The 9703-nt window shown below is 35.9% G+C and overlaps 2 pseudogenes; both read left to right on the forward strand.

The window, feature by feature from the left end:
• Positions 1–2232: 2232 nt before the first annotated feature.
• Positions 2233–6395, forward strand: LOC120180600 (annotated as a pseudogene).
• A 476-nt stretch (positions 6396–6871) lies between these two features.
• Positions 6872–9329, forward strand: LOC120180625 (annotated as a pseudogene).
• Positions 9330–9703: the final 374 nt, after the last annotated feature.

Consider the following 9703-nt stretch of genomic DNA (forward strand, 5'->3'; position numbering starts at 1 on the left):
ATCTAACGATCATGGGCTATATGACGTAGGGACTAAGTGTTGAAACCCTAATCCCTTACTGGGCTAGTTCAAGCACAGTTCTTGGACTACTTGGACCCTTTTCGGATCTTGAAAAAAATATAAAAAATAAAAATAAAAATGAATAAATAGTAATGATAATAATAAATAAAATAATAATAAAAAATGTTTCGAAAACTATATAATATATATTTTCAAAAATATATTTTTTTAAAAATATAATATATATTTTTAAAAAAATATTTTTAAAACTATATAATATATATATAAAAAGGTTTTAAAAACTATATATTATATAAGTTTTCAAAAATGTTTTTAAAAACTATATAATATATATATATATATTCAAAATATTTTTAAAAACTATATCTTATATATAAGTTTTCAAAAATGTTTTTTAAAAATTATAATATATATATATATATATATATATTAAAAATGTTCTAAAAACTATATATTATTTATAAAGTTTTCAAAATATTTTAAAAAACTATATAATATATATTTTAAAAATGTTTTCAAAACTATATATTATATGTAGTTTAAAAATGTTTTAAAAAACTATATAATATATATTTTTTCAAACCGTTTTCTGAAAATTATATATTATATTTTTTCAAAAACATTTTCAAAAACTATATTATATTACTATATATATATATAATATTAAAAAATTAAAATAAATTCGGACAAAAATGAGCGTCAACAATTATTAATAATAGTGTTTATGTATTTTATTCTATATTTTAATTTAAATTTTAATCATTTCAGTATGGTTGGGCTTACATCTCATTATATGGGAAAGCCTATATTTATGCGTAGTTCACTTAAATTAAAAATAGTATATATATATAATTTGTGGGTGGGGAGTGCGAAAAAGAGCAAGAGTAGAAACAATTTTTCTTAGCTTTAATCATTTTTCGTCAACTTGTTAAGTGAAGGTTCATGACCGATTGAGTCGATTTTTGATAGTGATTTGGAAGATTTTAGTTATAACATCTTAATTCCACCCGATTTAAATTTAAAAAAATTAAATGTTATATAAAATTATTAAAATGGTTAATCACTTTATTCAAAATTATTTACTCAAATTATATATTTCAGATCATAATATCAAAATAAATAAATAAAAATTTTGTTTACAAAATAGAGCTTCAAATAGTACAATCTAAATAATTATAATAAATTTAAGAAAATAGTGTTACAACTTGCAACTGAAATATGACATAAGGCTCCACTATAATAAATCAAGACGTACCCTTAATAATGGGCAAATGAAATTCTGATTCGGCGACATACTGTTCAAGTCTCCCTTAAGAACTTACAAATTGAAACACATTCTAAACATTAAGCTAATGGACTCAGTGCTACACAAATAATTCTACCATACTATATTCATTCATAACATAAGCATGTTGACAAATATAGTTAGAAAAACAATATCATCAATGCAAGACAATCCACAATACATAATTAGACAGAATCTAGGAATAATGGGCATATACAATTTTAAAAATGTCAAATAGTACAAATAATGTGACCTCAATTGTTAAATGATGATTATTATTTTAAGGATCTCGAATTTGAACAAATCATATGTAAGAATATTTGAGCGTTCATTATAAAATAGTTAAAAATATTTTAATATATTAAAAATATTAAACTGTAATAAATTTATAAATTTAAAAGTGGTTCTAAAAATATAATATATTTTTTTAAAATGGTGTACACAATTTTTTTCTTTTAATATATTCTTAAAATAATGAGTATACATCTACTCCTTCCACAACAGCATACATTCGTTCCTCCTATCAAGAGTCCATACCTTCTTCTAAGCTTAATTTCTCACATAAATGGTGATTGATTAATTTGAATTCCATCTGTGTTTTTCTGGGCAGAATGTGTAAAGCAAGGTCTCTCCGGAACATCGCCTTGCAAAGCTCCTCTCTTGAGAACAACAGAATCCAACTACAAGTCTACAACTCAATTCCGTCCTTTAAAAAATATAAATGTAGTCAAATGTCCTAACCCACACATTCATTAATGGCAGCCACGTACTTTATCAGAGTTTATCGGCATAAAATAAATGATTTAAAAAAATAATTAACAAGAGCTTAATATTAAAATTAACTAAAAAATATTGAAAAATTCCGTTAACTTCTCGTTTTCAGTTTGGCCGCCGGTTGTCGCCGTTGGCTATGGTCGGAGAAGAAAACCGGATCGCGGGTTATTGTTCCTTCGGTTATATCCGATGCAGAGGGAACAACAACATTAGGCATAATGAACATAGATAATTAGTCATTGTTATTTTACATTTATCAACGTAATCTTCAAACTGTTTTTCGAATAATTTATTATCGTTTGGATTTGATTCGATGTCGGACCAGATTGTCCTGGATATCGTTGAATGTCTGCATGGCGATCTTGAATTGAAAATAATCAAAGCTCGAGGGTTGCCGACCATGGATTTACTTTCGGACCGTCTCCGACGATGCTTCACGTCATTCGCCCCGTTTAGTAAACGAAAGAAGAATATTCACCCCCGGAAGATAGTCACCAGCGACCCTTACGTAACGGCCTGCCTAGCCAGTGCCACTGTGGCACGTACGCGCGTGATTTCGAACTCTCAACACCCCGTTTGGAACGAGCGATTCAAAATTCCCCTGGCTCACCCAGCAAACCAGTTCGAGTTTTACATTAAGGATAACGACGTGTTCGGCGCTGATTTGATAGGAGTGACCACCGTGCCCGCAGCTGATGTTCTCCCCGGCGAAATGATTAGTGGTTGGTTCCCTATAATAAGCTCTTACGGGAGACCACCAAAATCCGACTGCGCCCTTCACCTGGAATTGAAATTCATCAAATGCGAGGAAATGCCAATTTTCAAATATGGAAACGCGGCAAACCCGAACGAATACGGGATAGCAAATTGTTATTTACCCGCCCGGAACGGAGGTTCAATTACTTTATACCAAGACGCGCACGTTATGCAATCAATGTTGCCGGAGATTGAGCTGGAGAACGGGACCGTTATCAAACACGAACCGTGTTGGGAAGATATTTGCCATGCAATTTTAGAAGCGCATCACATGGTTTACATCACGGGATGGTCCGTTTTTCACGAGGTGAAGCTGGTGAGAGAACAGACGAGGCCGTTGCCTAAAGGCGGGGATATGAGTTTGGGGGATTTGCTTAAATACAAATCGGAAGAAGGGGTTAAAGTTCTGGTGTTGGTTTGGGACGACAAGACTTCCCATTGCAAGTTCTTCATCAACACTGTACGAATTATCAGCAAATTATCAACAATTTGATTATAACCATCTATTGCCTTCTTGTTCAAATATCATTGTTGTTTTTATCAAGGAAAAGTGCTTGAATGCAGGTGGGAGTGATGCAGACACATGATGAAGAAACACGAAGGTTCTTCAAGCACTCTTCTGTTACATGTGTTTTGTCCCTCGATATGCCAGCAGTAAGCTTAGCATTTTCAAGCAACAGGCATGCTTTTTGCTATGTTCCAGTTCTTATTTTCACATTTTTCCATCTAATTAACAGTAAACTAATTCTTTCCAGAGAGAAAAACTTACTTTAGTGCGGCATGCAATCCAGGTTGTTGGAACCTTCTTACGCACCATCAGAAATGTGTGATCGTGGATTCATTGGCATCTGGAAATAATCGAAAGATAACTGCTTTTTTAGGAGGTCTGGACCTGTGTGATGGGCGTTACGATACACCTGAACATCGACTGTTTCGGGGCCTTAATACCGTGTTCAGAGGGATTTTCACAACCCCACATTTTCTGTGAGCATTTCATTGTTAGGAGTTTGACTGAAATTGAATTTGTGTTAGCCATATGTACTAGGACCTCATCTTGTAGCACATATGATCTTCAATTAGTTTAAAGAATCGTGACATCAATTGCTCTTACTGATTCTTTATTTCTCTTTTGATTGTTAGGCAGGAATTAAGTGCCCAAGGGAACCATGGCATGATTTACATTGTAAGGTTGAAGGACCAGCTGCTTATGATGTCCTTAAGAACCTTTGAGCAGCGTTGGAGGAAAGCTACAAAATGGGCTGAGATCGGACGGCGATTGAAAAGGGGTAGTAAGAATGAAGATTCTTTATTGAAGTTGGATCGAATTTCTTGAATACTAAGCCCTTCTGGGGCAATCTCACAGGATGATCCTTCATTTTGGGTTTGCAGTGAAGGAGATCCGGAGAATTGGAACGTTCAGGTGCAACTTACCACATGCTTCTTGAAGCAAACTACTTCAATTTGATCTAACCTTTTGCTGCTTCTTTAACCCAGCAGGTTTTTCGGTCTATAGATTCAGGATCTGTGAAAGGGTTCCCTAAGGATGTTTATCAAGCAGATGCTGAGGTTTAAATTCCAACTTCTTTTATATCTATCTGAGCTAACCATGATAGTTCTTTAGTTTGAGTTACTATAATAGACAGTTTATTTTTCAGTTTTCTGCAACATGGATGGTTTGATTCCTTCCCATTACTGCAGAATCTTGTTTGTGCAAAAAATCTGGTTATAGACAAGAGCATTCAAACAGCATACATCCAGGCAATTCAATCCGCTCAACACTTATATACATTGAGAACCAATATTTCATTGGATCATCATACGCTTGGCCAGCTTACAAAGCAGGTTTCAGTAACCTCTATCTTCTTTTTCTTGCATAATTTACACACTCAAGTTTTTCGTTCTGTTCGTCACAAGTAGATTTGTTGTGAATCTAACAGCTGGTTCAAGTCCCTACTTCAACATATTGGCAATAAATTCTCTTTTTTGGTCTCAGATTCTGAGATGATGATATTTTTTTGGTACTGTTAGGTGCCGATAATTTGATTCCCATGGAATTGGCATTGAAGATTGCTAGTAAGATAAGAGCAAAAGAGAGATTTGTAGTTTATGTTGTGGTGCCAATGTGGCCTGAGGGTGTCCCTACTTCAACATCTGTGCAAGAAATTCTCTTTTGGCTGGTTTTTTTTTTCTTATTCAAGTAATCGGAGATGATTGATTTTCAAGGTGGTTTCTAGTTGCATAATATAATATTAGGTTAGAAATGTTGATATTTCAGGGACAGACATTTAAAATGATGTATGAAATCATAGGAAAAGAGTTGAAATCTATGCAGATGGAGGATTCTCATCCACAAGACTACCTAAACTTCTATTGCCTTGGTAATCGGGAAGAACTTCCCTCGGACTACTCTTGGTCACGTTCATGCTTGCTATCGCCTACTGGTGACACGGTAATCAAACAACTTCCGTAGTGTATTAGAACTCGATTCGAATTGACTCCCATATGGAGCTGAGAATGTTGAGTTGCATCACTATTTTCAGATTTCAACTTCACTTAGGTTCCAACGGTTTATGATTTATGTACATGCAAAGGGAATGATAGTAGATGACGAGTATGTGATATTGGGGTCTGCCAATATCAATCAACCATCGATGGCTGGGTCGAGAGACACTGAGATAGCTATCGGTGCATGTCAGCCCCATTACACATGGAAAGAGAGTAAGAGACATCCGCGTGGTCAGGTTTGAATCTTCCCGTCCTTGTATTTATACTGTAAGTATTTATTCGACCTCTTAATTTCGGAGAACTAATGCTAACCAATCGAATAACATGCAGGTTTATGGATACAGAATGTCACTGTGGGCTGAACACATGCACATGATGAAGGATTTATTTGAGGAACCTGAAAGTTTGGAGTGTGTGAAGACTGTGAATAGCGTTACTGAAGAAAACTGGGATAGGTACTCGGGCAACGATTTTAAGCATTTACAGGGGCACCTGCTGAAATACCCCATTTCGGTAACTAGAAGTGGTAAAGTAGGCTGCTTGCCTGGACATGAGAACTTCCCGGATGTTGGTGGCAAGGTCCTTGGATGTCGATCGACACTTCCTGATGCTCTAACTACGTAGAACTCCACATTTTTGGTATGAGTACTGAAACCGGCACCGAAGAAGGAGAGACATGGGTGGGGCAACTCAACTTCGTACAAAATATGGTGCAGATTACGGTAGGCATCCTCCGTTAACATACCGACTGACCTGTCTCATGGTTTATTAAACAGTGAATCTGTACTATTTCGCTTAAATATTTTCAATTCTAACACCTTTAGCTTTAGGCCAAAGTTTACATAGATGGAGAGGGCTGCCCCGTTTTTACAGCCATAAAAAATGAAAAAAAGACAGTAAGGCAACTATCTCTGATCCAATGGCACACTGTATTCCTTTTTCCTTTCTTTTTGGGACAACTTGTTAGCTTTGAGAGTATTGAGATTGTTTGTTTCCCAGGAAAATTGAAGCGGGAAAACAATTTAAATCATCTAACAACCAAATGTACAAGAATTCAAAGTAAATGAAAGAGAGATATTAAGATACAAAAGCATCATATTTTTAAGGTATAATTCGTGCATAATTATTTCATCTTCCCCGTTGCTGACACTATATATATTCCCAACAAGTGGTTGGGAATATTGACAGTGCTCTTCTTGCGAGATTACTTAACCATCTTCATCTTCATGACTTCTTCCTCTTCTATATTTCACTCAATCACAATCGAACGACCTGGCCCAGCGACTCGAGTTGTAAGCCCGTCCGCTGTTTGCTGTTGAAATATGAATATATCCTCTCCTCCATTCAGGAAGTTGATTTCCTTTCTATATCGGTTCATTACAATCCACCCACTACGTTTTGCCTCTCTGCCAAATCCGGAACATGTGGTGGTGGAAGACGATTATTCGCTCCATTTCTCTTTGATTGCGTGATTCCAATTCCGGGGCTCTTTGTTCCATTGTTTCTTTTATTTATTGACCGTAAACTCCCATGGTCAATCCAAGCTACGATCGTCTGCAACGGCAACCTCAGTCACGCTTTGTTGAAATGCAGAGTACAGAGGACAGCACTGACCTTGGTATTTTGTTCTTCTCCTTTGCATATATGTTGCTTTCCTTTTCTGTTATTTGTTGTTTATCATGTTGTGGAATCATTATTGGATTTTGGAGTTCCTGCTGGTCTTGGAATAGGATGCTCTTTAATAGCTATGCAGGGTTTAGTTACACTTGTTGAACTGAGAAAATGAAAATGATAAGCACGGTATACCATTTAAAGGCATATTTTTTTATACTGGATTGGGAACATTGAGGATTATTTTGTGCTACTTGTATTTTAAGATGTAAAATGGTAGGCTTGTTCCTTATCTCCAATTGGTTGTAAATGAAAAAGACTGGAAGGGCAAAATTGGTTCTAAAGTATACTTTTCAGGTTCAATTTCAGGTGCAGCGTTGCGGAATGGAAGAGAAATCCTTGTGCTACTGATATCATCACTCATCCGAGTAGTTTTCTCTATTTTGAAAGTGGATTACGGAATAGTTGCATAAAAATATTCATAAAAACTAAGGGAAGAGCTCAAGTTGCTTAATTTGTTCAACAGGGTTTTAACTGGGAGTCTCCCAAATATGACTGGAGGAGAGACATGGAAAAGAAGATTCCTGACATTGTAAAATCCAGGTTTACATCGGTATGGTTGCCACTAGCAACTAATTCCTTTTCACAAGAAGGTTATAGAACATTTTTCATCAAAGCAAGAGCTAGTTTCTTATCAAGTATGCGCTTGTTTGATAAGGATATATATGTATATATCCTATCGTCTTATTACAGGCTATCTTCCCCAAAACCTTTATTCACTCAATTCTGCATATGGATCTGAGCAGCTGCTGAAAGCTTTACTCCAAAAGCTAAAGCAGTACGAAGTTAAAGCAATGGCTGACATAGTAATCAATCATCGTATCGGAACTACTAAAGGACACAGAGGAACGTATAACCGTTATGATGGAATTCCACTAGCATGCTGTCACATCGTGTACCAAAGGATTGGTAACATACCAGTCTATATTTGCACTGCCTCTTAGATTCTTTATGTTACTATGCCTTAAATGATTTTCCTGATGAAATTGTGGACTGGACGTATACTGTAATGAAAGATATAATTTGATCTCGAATATCTCTCTCAGGGTAACAGAAGCACTGGAGACAACTTCAATTGGGTTCCAAATATTGATCACAGCCAGCATTTCATTCGCAGGGACATCATAGGGGGAATATTGGGATTCTTGCAATTATAATGGATATGGATTAGACTATAACCAAGGTAATGCGCTTGATCTGTTTTTCATACCTGAGATCTTCCATAAAAGAAATCCGACTTAGTTTTCATCTATAAATCTATCCATTTATTTATCAGCTGACTGGTTAAATATGAATGTTGTTCACATCTGGCATGTTATATCCTAATTCATTGTATTCACAACCTCTACTGCAGATAGCCATAGATAAAGGATGATTAATTGGATTGATGCCACGGGACAGCATTCAACTGAATTTGACTTCACAACCAAGGGGGTTCTTCAGGCATGATCCAAAACATAATATTACCATTTACCAAGAGAAAGAAACTACTTTTAGCCAGCGGAACCAAATTCTCCTGATGTTTTACATGCATTTGCTTCGATATTTACTTATTTGTAACTCTGCAGGAGGCTGTAAAAGGGCAGTTCTAGCGTCTGTGTGTCAAGGGAAGCCAACAGGTGTAATGGGGTGGTGGCCCTCAAGGGCTGTCGCATTTATCGATAACCACAACACAGGCTCAACACCGGTACTACAAGTTTTGGTAAATATTCAAAACATGTTTCTTCCCAATCTGGACTCTACTCACCCGTCAATTGTTCTATTCTTGCAGGCTCATTGTCCTTTCCCCTCAAATCATATTATGGAGGTATGAGTTTGATGCTTGGTGCAAACAAAACAAGACGATTTGCATCACTATTTCGCATGAACTAGTTGTTGTTATATGTATACGTGCATATATTTCACCCCATGCGTTTCTTCTTACAGGCATACATACTTACAGATCCAGGAATACCGACAGTTTTCTACGATCACTTTTATGATTGGGGTGATTCCATTCATGAACAAATTGTTAAATTGGTATGATACACAACAAACCATTAATTTCCATGTATTGGCTTGGCTGTTAGTTTCCAAGAAAACATTTCTCCAATGATTGCTTTTCAAAATTTCGGTATGCATGCAGATGAACATTCGAAGGCGTCAAGATATTCACAGCCGTTCATCTGTCAGGATCCTGGAATCCCATAACAACCTGTATTCTGCAATGATTGGAGACAAAGTATGCATGAAGATTGGGGATGGTTAATGGTGTCCAAATGGCAGAGAGTGGAACACTAGCAACCAGCAGAGATATGCAGTGTGGCAAAAGCAATGATTCCTCATCCTTCTTCAGTTCATTGCTAACCCCCCTTGGTACTAGGGAACGTGGTGCAAGGTATTCCACTCAGGCATGATGGCCACTCCTTAATAAAAAATTGTATTCGGAAGCATTATATATGTCTCGGAAATCACCTACATATTTGTTCATATCTATTCATACAAGCAATTTAGCACTTGGAAGTTGGAAGTCTTTTTACTTGATTCATTCTCTTTTATTTTTTCTTTTGGCCCTTATATCGGCTTAAAGACCCTAATTAAAAGAAAAATAAACAAATGCCAGACTAGTGGCTTGAAGGAGCTCCATATTTTATGCCGTAGAGAGCCTGAAAATTGATTATAACAATTAGATTTTGTGACTTGAATTTTGTT

The sequence above is a fragment of the Hibiscus syriacus genome, unplaced genomic scaffold, assembly GCF_006381635.1.
Source record: "Hibiscus syriacus cultivar Baekdansim isolate YM2019G1 unplaced genomic scaffold, ASM638163v2 tig00112498_pilon, whole genome shotgun sequence".
NCBI classification, from domain to species: Eukaryota; Viridiplantae; Streptophyta; class Magnoliopsida; order Malvales; family Malvaceae; genus Hibiscus; species Hibiscus syriacus.